The 17,761-nt window shown below is 36.1% G+C and overlaps 1 long non-coding RNA gene across 2 annotated transcripts in view; it reads right to left on the bottom strand.

Moving 5' to 3' along the window:
• LOC136970124 (uncharacterized) overlaps positions 1-17,761 on the bottom strand; it is a 162,826-nt gene that overhangs the window by 60,770 nt on the left and 84,295 nt on the right. The window lies entirely within an intron of this gene.

Raw genomic sequence — 17,761 nt, 5'->3', positions numbered from 1 at the left:
GATTTCCCCCCTCTGTACGTCTCCGTCCCCCGATATAATTCTGGGATGTGGACGTTGCAACGCGGGGCCTCGTTGCATAGCATTCTCACAACCTTGACCCCCCGGTATAGGAAATTTCCACCAAATCCTCTGGGAGAAAAGCTCCTAGTAAATACGTTTCGACGTTTTGACGTCACACGTGACAAATTCGATTTACGTGACGATAATCGCTCGGGTTTTTTCCCTCCCCCCTGCCAAAAGATTAGAAGAAAATTCTCTCTAATCCCCGATATTACGTTACTTACGTCTTCTAAAACGCGCATATTTCCCTCCCCCTTTGTATGCGGGATATAACGTTATGTCAGGCCAGGTCGGTTCATACATCCCTTCACTTTAGTAAGGTAACATCAGTCAATGATTATTGGTAGCGTAACCTTGAACTCTGTCGTTATTAAGAGAATTCTCTCTTCTCTCTCCCCATTGAAACAATAGAGTAACGGTGGTTATGCTTGAGCGACTCATCTACTACCTTTCAGTATATTGTTATAGAATGTTACGATTCACAGTTTCCTTCCATACAACAACATAAATAGCGTTACGGTTTATATATAAAAATCGCATTGTTTGCGCTTCTCCTGGATTAAATGACCTTCTTTATCGCCTTCTAATGCTTAAATGACTTACGAAATGGTTAGAATTTCTTCTTATTTTCGTGTCACGTGCTAGAATTAATTACAGTATCGTTACGTAGGGGTTTAGATAATCACGTGATATGACTGAGAGCGGAATATTCAAAGATTAGAGCAGGATATTCGAACTTTATACAGTATAATGTATGCAATTAGATCATACTAATAGCAGAATATGCACAATGAAAGCAAGATAAAACAGATTATTCAAACATTAGAGCACAGTAAGAGCTAAATATTCAAAGATTAGAGCGTAGTTAGACAGGATGTTCGAACTCGGAGCATTGACATGCACAATGCTATTGTATTTAAACGCTAGAACATCGTGGTACAAGTGTATCAACGTATTCGAGTATCGTGACAGCAGAATATGCTAACACGTGAATAACGTGAGAGCAGAATATTCGGAGAATTTTTCTGGTTACGAAGATATTCTAATGCCACGTCGCACTCAAGTTCTCCAGGATAACACAAGATTCGAACAGAACAAACAGGGGTGGAGAGCATTAAATTCGAGGAGAAGATAAGAGAGGGAAGAAGAAAATGAACTCGAGGAATGCGCTTAATTCCTATAATCTACGCGCGAAATTAATTAATTAATGGCATTATGAGAGGATTTCTGATGACGGGGTATGAAAAGATACTCAAAAGATAAAAGCAGAACTGGCTTTAAATCCCCCTGTTTATAAAAGGCAAACGATAACAATTGCTAGAGCAATTTGCGTTTAATGAACTTGAGTTTATTAACACCCAGAATAGAGAAGAGGGTCCATTTTGAATTTCTCACCTTATATCCAACAGTTGAGGCCATTGTCCTAAAGAAAGACGAGTCACTTTGCTTTTTTGTGCGTGTTTTTTTGTATTAATGCAACACTTCTTCCGGTTGTACAGAGTTAAGTGGAAAGCGAGAGAGAGCTAAAGAGATAAAAAACACAAGAAAGAAGAATTTAATTAAAGTTAGAGAGAGCGAATACAATAGTCACTTGAGTTAACCTCTCACCTGGGATGTCAAACAACACGTCAGCTTTTTCAACTCGATCATAACATTGTACCTAATGGAACCTCTTTATGTTATAGGTGAGTGGTTCATTCTTATCTAATTCCCTTGTTGTTCTTTTATTTTGTTTTATTATTATTATTTTTTTATACACCATCCGCAATGAGATCTTCCATTTTCCTATTGGTTTAACACCAATTAAAATGTAATTCGGATAAACCTCGAGGTGGGGATGTCGACTAATTTGAATAATGGATCAATAGCATCCATCTGTTCGTACAGAAGTCAATTTGTTAACGTTTCGGGAGCCATTTTGGAGCCACGATTTTTCCTCATCTAAATCTATTAATTGACGAAGAATGCGGATGCGGGATGATGAGAAATTGGAATTATCGCCGTGTTTAAACATCGATACGACAATTTATCGAGATGTGGAGATTCTTGGATATACAGTTTCCTCTTAAATCAATAATGTGCAAGATGGAGAGAGGGAGGGAGAGGGAAGAGATCTGTAAAGTGATTGACGGATCGCTGCTTGCTATCGGATGGATGCTTTTATATATTTTCCCTCTCGATGCCATCTTAATGGAGCACGCATCGATCGACAAATTTCGAAATTTAACATCAAACTTAATGATTTATTGCCTAAAAATATAACTAGAAACACTCCCCCCGCCGAATTAATGGTTGAATCTCTCGTATCTTTTACAGATTCATCATCGAATGGCAACATTATTATCGAGTTTCTAAGCAGTAGATACTGAGATTTCCGCTCTCTGCACACTAATTAATGTAGGTCATTTGGTATAATGACTACATCTTGAGTCACACACTGACCAGTGTGGTGGTGGTTCCTCTCGGATGTGGCAGATGAGCTTGCTGGTGATTCATCCATCGTTTGTTTATTCGAGCAGCGCTGTTTATTGTACTGACCAATCTTCCATGTTCTGTTGTCATAGTAACAGTTACCCGGGATACGATGATTCACCCTCCCCGGGAGATGGAAGAGCGGGATAAGCATTACAAGTTGACTCAGCCACTGCCACGAGACTCCCACGCAAGTGGACTACCTGCATTTTGTTCTCGTTTTCCATCATTATGCGCTTCATTAGTCGAAACTACGAATTTAGTTTCGTGTTTGATTTAATATCGGGGGTGGGGGGAGAGTTAAAAGTTATGAATAACACCGTTTTGTATAATCGTTCGCTCTCTTCCCCCTCTCTCGAAAGTGAAGTAGAGCGTGAGCCGTTCCAGAAAAAAAAAATCGCTCGGAATTTTCTAAAATTGCGTAAGTTGCTCGCCTGTGATTCGTCACAGACCCCAGATTTGCAACTATTAATCGATTTTTTTCCCGATATCGATTGTCGATAGAAGGCGATAATGTGATTGAACAGGTGTTACGTGCGATACAATTTCGCCTCTGTACGGTGCAATATGCTTATTGATGAAGCTGTGGGATGAGATCCTGTCCACACACACACACACACACACACACACAACACACCCCAGCTTCCATCTGACATGGATTATAGAATGGCTTAGTCTCGCATCTATCACGAAATGACGTCATTGATTGATTCGAGAAAAACTGTCACGTCCGATACAGGAGGTTTAGTTATATATTTTGACACCAGAACACGTTAGAATCCTTGATGAAGAGTATCACATTCTTGTGTCGCTATGAAATTCGTCCCTAAAGAATTACTCATTAAATTTGCCACCAGAAAACGACAAAAACTCTTTTAAAGAGGGATTTTTATACACACAACGTTCACGAATCCTCCATTCTACAATTAATTTCGATATAGGATGCGATCTTCGAGCTTTTCTGTACCAAACCCACAGTGTCTTAAGGGTGGCCCCCGAAATAGTTTGTAGCGTTATAACGGGGGTGGGGGTGGGAAAAAAGTGACCATTCGAACAGCCCGATGGTATTTATTGTATACGTTGTTTTCCCAAATGGAAAAAGTGAATACGACCTTGACTTGGTCGAAGGAACAATGCGGTAATACCGATCCACCCCGGGGCATGCAATGTTGCTCATATCACGTCTGGCAGCTGAGAATCCACGAGGAAACAGGTCTTTCTCTTTGGGACCCGCACAGATTGGCGCCAACGACAATGTAGGTGTGAAGTTCGTTAATGATGGTGTAATGACGTTTTCGCTGACATTTGTCCACGAGATAAAACACAGCAAACCATTGATAAGGATGCGGTAAGAGGGGGGATGCTTTCACGATAAGTACGACAAACATTAATTTAACAAGTACTCTACTAGTTTTAATTTCCTCGCCGCATCTTTACGAGTTTATTCGGCATCTATGGGCAAATCCGCGCGTAGAGTGGCTCGAGAGGGTGGCTTTTTCGTGTGTGTTTTTTTTACACAATTACAGAAATTTCTACCATTTGGGGAGTGGTAGAAATGAGAAAATCCTTTAGAAATCTCAGAGGAGGCAACGTGAAGAAAACAACTCCCTGACCAAACAGTAGGTACGTGTGGTGCATTGTAAGAGGCAACTACTTGATACCAAATCATTGGCAAGGGATTACAAGAGCAAACGATTTCATTTATCAACTGTTAAACGCATCCCATCCCACGAGAAAGAACTCTTTTGACTCTCGAACTGTACGAGGAGACAATTTCATTATGGAAAGAGGAATCTCCCAATTTCCTTTACGAAACCAACATGTCCCGGGGCACGTTGCACGTTGTGCCAGACTGTGATGACCGAGGAGCAAAATTTTATGTGTTTCATAGACAACCCTGTGGGCGGTCTACAAGTATACATACTTGTAGCTTTACCTCAGCCGATCGCTTTGGGGGTGAGGAGGAGGTAAGGTATGGGAGAAGAGCCACCCCGCTGCACAATGATTGATGACGATGCGAGTAGCGGCAGTAAGGTTACCAAGGCAACAGACATTCCCCCATCTCGTAGTAGAAAATGTAATTATGTGACGTCATGGATGAGTATATAGTGAGAGAAAGAGAAGCGTTGTTAGAGTTTTCTCTCAACTTGCTCAAACTTTACAACACCGCAGACACACAATAAGGTTTTTAGAGCGTAAGAAAAATAGAATAAAAAAAAAAACACACCCGAAAATCGATTTGTAGTGTTTGTTGCGCTCGAACAATCTAACAATTGCCAAAAAGGGGGAAAGAAAGGGGAGAGAAACAATCTTACGAAGAAAAACACTAGAGAGATGCTAAAGGAGACATCATCTCGTCTTTCTAGATAATGACTTACACAAGATTACATTCACATCCCTTTTCCAGGGTGGATAAATCACTCTCCTTGCTCCGAATTTATCCTAAAGATTAGTTCCCTCATCTCTAAGATGGATACAATTCTGTAAAATTATCAATAATATAATAATAGCGGAATTTTTAGTAGTGTTGCAAATGTCGAGTTTCCCACAGGAGGGGGACGAACACACACACACGTTCGATACATACCCCAAGCAAATATCCGAAATACAAAAGGGGGGGACCAAATGACATTTTGTGATTTGATGGCACGACATTTGTCATCATAGACGTGTACGTTGGTCGATATTAGATTAAGGGAGAGACAAATGGAGGAAGCGCGTAATTTGATTAAAAGACTAAGAGAAGAGAGAGAGAGGGAGGGGGTGGACCAATGCGCTTAAACGAAAATTACACCAGGAGCATTAAGAAGTCATCAGAGAGTGATCTAGCTGCACGGTATTAACTATAAGGCACCGGTCTTTGCTATCCGGTGTAATTAGTATCCCTACTTTAATAGTGAGTCGTTTGGGGGGTAGCGGAAAATATCTTTACCAATCCGGTTTTAACGTTGGAAAATTTCGAAGTAAGGTTACTTGAAAAATGCCTCTTCCAAACAACAACCTTCTTGGGAAAAAGCCGAGTAGAACCACATCATTCTATCTGATGTGGTGGACCACGTGATATCATGGTGATGACCTTGTTTTAGCCGCGGGCAGGACTAGAAATGGTTCTTGGATGCACTATTCTTTCTCGGTTTTGTGTTCACAGATAGGGACATTGACTGCGCGCAAGTATCTAAGAAGTCGTACACAACATGACGAAAAATACTTTTTTTTTTATTTTTTCATTTTTTAATGCTTCTTCTTCTTCTTCCTTTCTTTCTTTTTTCCACTTTATCACATTTTGTGTTCGAAATTTTTAATTTATTTATTTTCATTCGCGCACGACACCAGAATTAACGAAGCGTATTTAATTTAGGAGCGTTTTTTGAAATTCGTTTCTGAGCAATTATTATATTTTATAACACCGAAACCCACTAAAACTTGTAGATTTTTAGCGTGTTACTCCCGAAAACTATGAGTTTTAAACACTTTAAAATTGTTTTCTGTATTTGGGATTTTGCGTTATTCCAAAACCCCGAAATCTACGAGACTTTTTGTGTTACTCTCTCAAAAACTATGAAATTTTCAGTGTTTATTCTCCGAATCCCTAAAAACTATAGGATTTTTATGATTTTCTAATATTGTACGCGACTTTTCAGATACTTTAAGGTTCTCGCGCGATCCCAGTAAAACGGGATGAGTTATTAATTTCGATGACACCACGAAGAAACAGAGTTTCGAGTGGAAACGGAGGACCCCAAAATCGATAGAAAGACGGAGTGGACAAAAGCTGACCACTCTCGACACCATCTGGCATCGGTTAGAGAGCGAGAGAACAAAGGAAACGGAATTAATCACACGTGGACATTCGTCATATTAGACACGACGTTCCATTGTTTACACACACCGCACACACCTCCGAGAAACGGACATTTTATAGTTAGAAAGGTGGAAAAACTAGAAACTGTTTGTTAAATTAGCCCGAAGGCGAGAGGTCAAAGTCACAAAGCTCACGGTCAGCTTTCCATTAGGACGACCTTGCAAGGATGTGAGCTCGATCCTCGTCCAACAATGGATCGTGCTCGTGGTCACGTGAGAGCTTCCAAAGATTCTTTAGCGAGTAACGAAAGCGTAGGCGGCCTAGTCTATACTCTTTGGCGCCAACTTTCCTGTCTTTTGGGGGTGAGGAAGACGACAAAAAAAGGAGAAAAACATTCCTGAATTGTTTTCTGGAAAACTTAAATGTTAACTTTCAGAAAAGAATTAAAAAAGAGAGAAAAAAGAAACACACAGAACGAGTTGTGTGATAACAGCATCCTTCTAGGAAACGTCACCACTTTATAGTCGAGTTACGCGCAAATTTAATTACGTTCGTTACGTTTCTCTTCAAGCAGAGACGTTTGAAGTTTAAAGCAAACTCACGTAAATAACTAGAAATTTGCATATCAATAAACAATGCTAAACACTCGATTTCTTGATTAACCCCTTCCCCCGTGATGAATTTTCACGTCATCTGGTGTCAGGACGGTGACGTTTAGAGTATATAAGACCCATGTTTATGACGTAATTATTTATTTTTCCTATGAAAAGTCATGAAAGAGAGGAGGGTTTTAAAACGATATAGCACGTATTTTCCGGCGTAAAACACGCTGACAGGACATATTTTGTATTAGAAATCGTAGATAGAGGGATAGAACATCTATCAAAAACAATGAAGTAACTTACGTTGGCTCTCTACAGAGAGGGTAGAGTTTCCATTAGAAACCATATAGAGAGGGGGAGAATTTCCATCACAAATCATGGAGGGGGTAACAATTTAACAGGACATATTTTCCATTATAAAAAGGGACACAAAGTTAGAGGACTAACAGGACATATTTTTCATTGAGATCATAGACGGGGGTAGCAATTATAACAAGAAAGAGTAACGTTTTCGTATGGGGGGATAACGACTCTAACAGGATGTACTGTATAAATGGTAGACGAAGGGGGCAAGACACACTAACGAGACATAGGAAGAAGGGGGCAGAAGACGTTATCAGAATACAATTTCCATCACAAAACCACGAAGAAGCGGGGTTAAGACACGCGAAGAAGACGAAACGAAAAACGATAATTAACCCAAAAAAATAAATACAGATTCTTTTAATGGTAATCACACAGTGGCACACAATTTGCAAGTCATTTAAAAGGGATATCATCGCAGTACAATAATAAAATAGTATTGTTCGACTTTCATTTAACCCGATTTCTACTACACGAATAGCCAATTAAAGATCGAGTTGTGGGTCGGCGTACGGAACAAAAGGTACGTCACACGGTACGTTCCATCCGCTTTTCAAGGACCTAGTTATGCGCATGTCTAGACGATATCCCATGAGTGACACATACTGTCTGTCGACCTATCATTATCAGGACATTGACGCGCGCGAGCTCACAACGTGCATCCGAATGATTGGATATGGCAGATGTATTTGGCAGGAGTATTACTAAAATAACACCGACCACTATGATTGCCAGAGACACTACTACTTATCAATACTACTTTTTATGTACTGATGTATTAAATCTGATATTACCCATTTGAAAGTAGCTGTTGATGGACGTCGTGATGAATTATTGCTTCTTCTTCTTCTTCTTTTTTCACTTATTTATTCTCTTTTTTTTCTCCCCTTCTTCTTTTTCCCCCGGGGTGTTGTTTTCTTCCTTTCGATACGAGATAGATTTAATTAAGTGGATTTGCTCGTTTAATACTGTCGCTAGAAATGTATACCCAAAAAAGATTAATCAATAGAGACAAACGTTGAAAGAGAGAGAGAGGAAAAAAGAAGGGGATGCAGGAAGAGCAAACGTGATGCTTACTCCAAAGATTTACACAGTGGTGTGCTCTGACTCTATCAGATTTTTTCTGAGATTTACTATAAAAGTAAATAGTGGTTTGAGTTAAGAATTTGCGCTGTTGTTATCTGGAGATTGTGTCCTATTAATGTACGCTTAGTGACCCCATTATACGCACAGTAGCCCCATTATAGTATGTATAGTAAGTATGAATAACGTCATTTAAATATGTGTAACCCCATTTAAGTACGCATAACTCCATTATAGTGTGCATTGCAACTCTATTACAGTAGATCCTATTAAAATAGGAGCAATATGCTCTATCGGAGAATGCAGAATATACTCTACTATAAAATATATCCACTATTTCTCTATTAAATAAATACAGGATATCCTATTAAAAAATATGCACGTTAAATCCTATTGAAGTTTGCAGAGAGGCTATTTTTACACACTTTTTGCATACTTGATTTCCAAGTATGCAAAAAGAAAGTCGATAATTTTAATAAAATATGCAAAGTATATACGTTTAATACTAGGAAATGGTGCATAAATCTATTTTCAGATGGAGGAAAAGGTGTATAAAGTCCTGTATTTAACTGAACACATTGTTATAATCCTGCACGCAGCCTCGTAATTTGTTGCAAACTTAAAATTCGATTTCGCAGCAGAAAAAAAAAATGTTAAAATTATATTCCTTGAATATTCTGAAACAGGAATGACTGAAAATAAGTTTTTTATGCATATTTTTCTGTACTAGATCTCATCCAGTTTGCATACTTTTCTGCAAACTGGATAGCTGAATAGAATTTTTGTTTGTTATAAAATATAGCAAACAAGAAATTAATTTGCAAGACTGGAAGATAATAATGCAAAAAAATTATTTTTAAATTATAGAAAAGTTTGTAAAGAACATAACAGCCATCCTTTGCATGCTATGCATAATATACAGTAGAACGTACTGTGCATATTTCAATAGGGCATAGTTCACGTGCATAATATACCTACTTCTGTACAGCATACCGTGCATACTTCGAGCATATCGTTGGTGATAACGTAACAGACACACAAAAAACTTCTCACGTGGGAACCGAACCCACGTGTTTCATATCATTTACACCAACTATACACTCGCTAATTTAATATAAAATTAATGTATACGCCAGGAAAGCTGCTTTATCTCATATAGAGTTACGAGCGTAACCAGTAATTTCCACGTTACAACTAGTTACGTTACAGAAATCCCATCTGCATAAGGTCGAGACACGAAGCAGACGTCGGGAATAAAACTAGCGATAAACATCAATTAAACATCATCTATATTTAAGTCGACTAAAACAAGCAATTAAAGCAAAATCAATGAAGGGGGAGAATGCAAATTCGTTGGAGTAGTGACGATTCTCGTGCAGAAATGAGGAGGAAACTATCATCAAATAAGACATAAGTAGGACGGTAGGAGGTTGAAATTTAACGCCCCCCTGCTGATAGAGTGTCAAAGTGGTGTTCTATACTCCATTAACGACAGTCGTGACCTCTCAACCCCTACTCTACCATTTAATATCATCTACCTCACGCAAATCCGGAAGAAACACATACTTTAATACCCCTAAAAAAACTGTATTTTCAGAGTATTCCTCTATAAAATCCTCTTTTTTTTTGTGGGTTCCTTCTTTCCAAATGACTCAATGCTAGGAGTGAGAGATGACATCATGGTCTTTCCTGTATAATGAACAGAATTCCCCCCTCACTCCTACTCAAAAACTACCTGATACTGAATTATTCAAAGAGTAACTGCATAATACAACCTCGACCTTCAGAAAAAAGAAAAAAAACAATAATGTCCTTGTGCCCTGTCTTCCATTTAACTCATTACTTTCACTTTTCGGCTTAAGAAGTGGGGTGTGGCTACGAATTGTTCGAGTTTTTCTGTGGTGTGTGGTTCTGTTTATTAATTTCGATGGCGGATCTGGTTCGTTAATTATTATTAAACAATAGAAAATGTGGTAGTTTAAGTAGTTAAGTAGTGACCTGCGTGTGCTATCACTACTTAAATCTTTCCCAATTTAATTACAATTAAATGGACATTCCATTGTTGTAATTGGATTTCAACGTTAACAGTTGATGGGTTTAATGTTTAATGAGGATTTAAACCACTGATGGACTGTTAAATCGTTCGGATTTTCTGTTGAAACTGGGATTTAATGGATTGATTGGGGGGGGGGCGTTGTTTAAGTTCGAAGAGAGGTTTCATTAATTAAAAAAATAAAAAGAAGAAAGTAAACTTTAAATGTAAGTGATTAGAAATAAAATGCATTATGGTGGATTATGTTGGGTGTTTTCAATGAAATATGTGGAAATTCGTTGGGTCTGTCAGGTAAAATATATAGAAATTTGGAGGGTGAATCAGATGAATACATAGAAATTTCATGAGTATATGAGATGAAATAGGGAATATTTGGAGAGTGTATTACATGAACTATATGGAAATTTGGAAATTATATTGCATGATACACGTAGAAATTTGTGGGGTGTATCAGACATAATAATAAGAAATTTGAAATTATATCAAATAAAACACATGAAAATTTACGATTAAAACACTGCGAATATATCAGCCGAAATGTAGGATCTGTTGAATTTATTCGACGAAATTTATGCAAATTGGGAAATATATTGTATAAAATACACTAAAACTTATGAAATTTATTAAATAAAACTTCATTTAAAATTAAAGAATTAAAAAAAACGCATCCGTAAAATAAGATTTTAAGGAAAAAAATGAATACATTTTGATTCTAAGAAGAATTAAAAAAGAGATATTTTAACATAATGAAAGGTTAAAAAATGACAAATTTGTACGAATTAATTTTATTAAAAGAGGAAAAAAAGATGAAAGGAAAAAAATAATCAATTAACTTGTTCAAATCTAAAAAATTTACATAATAAATTCATGAGACGAAGCTAAAGGTTGCCAAAGTTCAACTAAGTTCAAAGCAACGTTCAATCTTAGTGAAAGAGAGTGTCAACACTTGTTGCCCTCGTTCCTTTTTTTATTTATTTATTCTTCTTTATACACGTTGAAAGGGGGGAAGAAGAAGAAGAAGAAGAATATTATCTTTTGTTTACTTCTAAAATAACAAATCTTTCTCATTTTATAACTTGATAAACTGGTCTCGTTTATTATCTCTATAAAATTCGATCTAAATTGCATGGTTTCTACTGGAAGACTCCATCAATTCTAGTGTTAAAAGATGGTGTTACGCTAAAAAAATGTGGAAATTTATCTAAAAAATCGATAGTTAAATTGATTTTTTAAGATAATTTTTAGATTAATTTACAGCAGAAACTGATACTTTTGTGCTTTTTTTAAGGGGTGAAAATCGAGAAGGGTGTGTTGCGTATACAAGAGCTAAGAAATTACCTAAAAAAATCAGTAATTAAGCCGATTTTGGCTTAAATTGTGGCACAGAATCTGATATATCTGATCCGATTTGAAAGATGTAGAAATTTGAATTTTTTTTCAATATAACACCCCAGCAGCAGCTTGTTTCCACCCCATGCAATTTACTCAAGAAATTGAAAACAATTCCACTTGTGATTGACAGAATCAGCGGGGGAAGAAATGAGTACCCTTAGTACCCTCTACCCATTTACTATTTACTTCTACCTACCGGGCCTATTCTGGAACAATGGGGATGTAATAAAGGGTCGAATTTCATGACAGAAGGTCAAAATCAACAGAAAGAGAGAAAGAGAGGAGAGATTTCTATCAGCATTAATTCGAAGCTTTTATTATTTCAACAAATTTACTATGGTATGACCCGCTAGTAGGGGAGTAGTAGAGGTGGGTGGTCCAACGTCTCAAAACCTGTTTCCTCTAACCGATAGATACACTTCACGAAATTACTGCCGTCTTTATTGAAAAAAAAAAGTATCGCAATCTGAGGAAGAGGGGGAGCCATGCTCTTCAGAAAGGTTCTCTTCCAGATCCTGCATTATCTAAACTTTCTACGGTTTATATTAAATTTGTAGAGGGGCGAGTAGGTGTCACGTAACCTAGATTAAAAATAATAAGGTTCGGGTGACGATTTAAAACAATATTTTGCGTTGTATGAATTAATACAGAGTGTGCAATCTCACCAAGTTCAACATAGTTCAAATTAAGTTATATTCTAGTTAACTAAAACGAAATTTTAAACAATTGAAGATGTAAGAATTCAATAAAGATGAGTATAGATAAATCATTTCTTCTGTTCGAAGGTTACCCTACCCTTCGAAAAGGTAAAATTAAACGAAATTTCAGTAGCGTGATGTTAAAATAAAGAGGAAGTACAACATCCTAAGAAGATAAAGAGTGGGGTTCAAACACGAAATTCTTCTATATTTTCCTGTCAAAATGTCGAGTGCCTTGGCCTGTTTCATCACCTACCGCATCATCCGTCCATTAACAAACATTGGATAATCCAAGGATATCAAACGGAGGTAGCAAAAGAGAAAAATGTATATAATCTATGGAACAATTGCAAGAAAGAAAGAAGAAAACAATAATAATATTAAAAAAAAAACAAGGAAAAGAATCTTTTCAATAACAGGAAATGCTTAATTTACATCCTATTATACATCCAAAAATACGGATATTTTACTACATACGCGACAAATTAACGCCTACAACGAAGGAAATTCTTCGATTAACAATGGATAATGTCCTTGCACTTGTGGGATGTTCCTTTGGTTGTAGCCACCCATAATACTTTCTCTGATTTACTTTCCCCCATTATCTAAGTATCCTTTATATATAGATGACTCACTTTGTTCCTGACACAAGCATTCACCTTCTAAAAACACTAGTAAGCGGGGGGATTTTAATTCTTCCACCATTGACGTTTTGTTAACACACTCATGTGCCTAGATTTAGTTAGAATACTTTCCTTGTTTAGTGTTTTGGGAAGTTTGTTTGACTTGTCACATGTTGTTATCTTTATTTTCTTCGGTAAACAATCGAAAAAGGCGTTGAACTTTACGTATATAACTCTTCTGCATCCCTACTGATGAGGATGTATCAATAAACTTTGAACTCCGACCCCTGTAGAAATGAGAGTGAGATTGGTCGTTAGGGAAATTTTCCATGAATTTTAACTTAATTCGAAGTTTGTTTTGTGGTTCCTTGACGAATCTGCATTGCTAAATATAGTAAAATTGTTCGTGTTGAAGAATAAACGTGTACGAAATCGTAAAATGCCATGAATTAATATTCATTTGAGGGAAATTACCCTTTCAAAGGGGATTTCCCTAAAGTAAGTATGCTTAGTCATTTTCTTTCGGGGGGAGGGGAATTCTCTCGAGAAAAAATGAACTCTTAGGTAAAATCATGATTTTCCTCGAAGTGAATTTTTAATTCTTCTCCTAAACTTATCGTTAGAGAAAAAAGGGAAGAATTAAAGTCACATTAGGGAAAAATTCTTTCCCCGAAAGTTATTCTCCCCGATATTCTTGTTGACTCTAATTTACTCTAAACGATATTTAATCTTCCTTTTCTCGAAAATTTTTAGCATTAACTTCTAGGGAAAAATCCCTCAAGGTCAATAATATTACAAGAAAGATCCCTATTTTATATTGATTTTGGAGTTTTTTCCCTGACGACTTATATTTTCCGAAAGATCTACACTGATTTTTCCTAGAGATTTATGATCTTTATAGACCTCGAGGAGTAAAGCTTGGGAGAAAAAAAATCCCTCTCCAGAGAGATAGGGAAATTTCCCTAAACCTCTTTAAATCTTTACAGAGAGCAAAGATAATGAGTTGTACTTTATAAAAATCGATTAGTATGATTAATTAAAGAGTAGCGACTTACAAACAACCGTTGAAGAGAGTTAATAACTGACACTAGATGTATCCAGGTACGATATCTATTAAGATACACGAGGGAGAAAGTGAAGAGAGTAATTTTGGCTTATCCTGAAATCTTTAAAGATAATATTAATGGATAAGAGTAATAAAAACCGGCTATATAATTAAATCGATGCGGTTTATCGGTTCTTAACAAGTGCAGAGCGATGCACAGCAGTTACCAGGATGACATCATTGTTCATTGTGTATAGCTTAACATCAGCTTAAACTCGCAGGATAAAGGGACAATGAAGCAGTATCTGGATGAATCACAACCTATCTGCAACGTGCGGTTACAAATAATTTCCCTGACATGTCAAGTTCATCTAGTAAAGATATAACACTATCTTCTTTTGGGGGGATTTTTATCCCGTTCTATCCCCCTCCCTCTTCTATAGTATTTGTTTCTATAGTTTTAAGTGGAGCATACAATATAATATAGAAGCTGCCATAAAGATTTTATGTGCCATCTTAATGGTCCTTTGCTTTAAGATCTCGTAAGAGGAGGCAAAAAAAGAAGGGGGAGACCTTTATAAAACATGGAACAATCTAAAAAAATAATCCTGATGTAAGGTCTTTGTAATCGTAAATTTATCTTAATACTGATTTACTACAAAAGGAAAATAATTTATGATTGAGTAGGGAACAATATGAGTTCTAAATCAGGATTAATTATAAATCGTTTATTATTATTTTTGAAATTAAATATATTATACCGGACTGAGTCGGTTAACCATTATAAAAAACTAGCAGTCTTAAAAATACACGCTGTTCTAAATTAACTTTACTTTTTGTATTGACATGTATAACCGAAAAACCCCACAAATATTGGTTAACTGACTTTTGGGCCACCCCATTTTAAGAAAAATGGTAATTTGTAGATTATTATTTTTTAAGGCATAACAAACGAATGCCTTACACACTTGGGGATCTTTAGGGATTTTAGTCCAGGGTCTCTAAGGCACTCAAAGTACTGAGTTAGTTAAAAAAAAGTACTAAAATTAGTAGGAAGTACTAATTAGAAATGTCTACAAAAGTACTAAATATTAAAATACTAAAAGTAATAGATAAAAACCTCAAATTAATTAATTAAGACGATAAATCAATACATTAATATATCAAAACTACAAAAAAAAAAAAAAAAAAAAAAAGCCAGGAGAGAGGAATAGGAGGCATTGCGGGGAAGCCGCGACAAAGCCACTAAATAATGACACGAATTTTGTCACGAAACTAATTTTGTAGTGTTTATGTGGTTCGAAAAAAACCCCACACACAACCAAAAAAAAAGGAAAAAATCTCTAGATTATTAACTCGCGTAATCGGTCCAACATCCCCAATTAGTTAGAGAAAGCGCAGAAACACGAACAAGGACGTTTAAGTTGAAGGGATTTCCCCGAGCGCGTGCAACGTGACCTTGTCTCGCACCAACCAACGAAAAAGTGTTCAAATAAATTTAAATTAATTTTGATATTTTACACATTTTCTACAACGTACGTCATCTTACGAAGTCATTTTTCTCCTTCCATGACTGAGTTCTTTCCACTAGAAAGTAATTGTTCCTCTTATTCTCTATCTCCCTCCCCCTACTTAAATATAGAATTATTACAAAATTATCTATTTAAAGTAAATTTCATAAAAATTAGTTTGACTCGTTGAACTCAAGTTATTTTTTTAAGTAAACTAGGACAATTTATTAGTTTTATATATCTCTTCTATGTGGAAACGATGAAGAATTGTTCCTGCAATTCCAAGAAATTTCGGTTTTTTTTAGATTAATAATTCGGAAAGAAAAACATTTATTACATAAAAAACACCTTGAATTTATTAATTTTGCTGAAAATATTCTAAAATATTGGTGGTTTCTAACGTTAAACTAAGCTCTTAATTAATTAAATTTGCATAAACATGAACACCAGCACCAATTTAACACCCTGGACAATTGAGGCTTGTATTTTTTTAAAAAATTTTTTAAAATAAAATATTCAGTTGAAACGAAGCTTTTTTTTTATTTGCATAAGACGAGGAGCGGCACAATTTATGGTGCACCATAATGAGATGCAAAATACACTTCTGGACAGAGGTTTCAGCATAAAATATCCTCCAGATTAGTGGCAATAGTATTACTTTTCTAAGTGAGTATATCCAACCTGACTCACTCCTGTTGTGGTTATTGCATGTCTTTATACCACTCGCTGTGCATTCGATTCGATATGCCTAACACAGCATCATTACTGACTTCTCTTTGCTTCTTCTTCATCCATCTTTCGACCCTGGTGATAAATTTCACCTCGGAACAATCATTCAAGAATTACGACTTTCGGAAACCAGAAATATTTTCCAGATGATGCAGATTCTGACATCACCGTTATTGCACAACTAACAGAAAAGTGACGAAACGTGTTACTAGAATCTCACTTTTTTCCCTTCCCCTTTAGTAGATTTTTCTGTTTTTGAAGAGTAACGGTTAAAGAACACGATTTTTTCTTTATTTTTCTTGTGTAAAATCTTAGAAAGGCAAAGTACTCGATGGTATTTATAAGAAGAAATAAACTGTTATCTAAATTCTTCATCAGTTTTCCATGAAAGAAATGGCTTAAAATGAGTTTAAATTTTTAAAAAAGGAATTGCGTAAAAACTCATTTTGTATTTTTCGTGTTTAATACGATTTATCAGAACAATAATTCGTGATTTTATTAAAGACAACTGATAGAAACGTTTCCGTAATTAAAATTTATCGAATAATTTCGTTACAGATTAACACCTGTTTTGCATTATTAAACAATTATTTAACAATTTTGTATTGTGGCCATTAAATCGAACAGATAGTATGCTTGTTGGTGATGCCAACAATCTCATTTTATTATTAATAATTTGATATTTTTGCATTATTCTCAATGGAAGAACTTATGATGAACTTTTTATGAATTTTGATGATTTTTATCAGAAAGTAGAAAAAAATTCGGAATTTTGCTTAAATTATCGTAGAATGGATCCGAAATTGTTAATTCTTCTTCTTAAAATACTTCTGCCACTGTTTTTTCGAAGCTTCCACAAATTTTGCTTTATCTGCATCAGATAAGCATCTCCACCTCGCGCCTAATTCTTTAGCAATGGCGGTGATAGGCATATCGGGATGATTATACATGATCGTCTGGTAATTCTTCTTAAAATAGTGGAGATACGACGACATGGGTCGTTTAGGTCTACGTGTCTTCACGCGCTTCTTGGACGAACGGGACGAGTTTTCGCGCGGGCTGCGAGGTTGTCTCCTCTTCGACACCATAGACGCCGTTCCTTAGGACAATCTGCCCGTTCTAATTGTTAAAATTAGTTAATTATTGCTCGATTGCGATTGTTAACAACGGAAACAACTTGGTTATTGTAATTAGGATTCAAAACTGTGAATCTTAGTGTTCTAGACCAATATTAATGGTGAAAAAAGTTAATAAATCCTTGTGTAGCAAGAATAATTTCACGTGTTATTCGTTAAGTGATGCACTAATTTTCGACTTTCATCTATCTT

The sequence above is a fragment of the Centruroides vittatus genome, unplaced genomic scaffold (assembly GCF_030686945.1).
Source record: "Centruroides vittatus isolate TY-2023 unplaced genomic scaffold, ASM3068694v2 contig_19, whole genome shotgun sequence".
NCBI lineage: Eukaryota > Metazoa > Arthropoda > Arachnida > Scorpiones > Buthidae > Centruroides > Centruroides vittatus.
The sequence above is the reverse complement of the archived record's forward strand: the minus strand, read 5'-3'. Positions and strand labels throughout refer to the sequence as shown.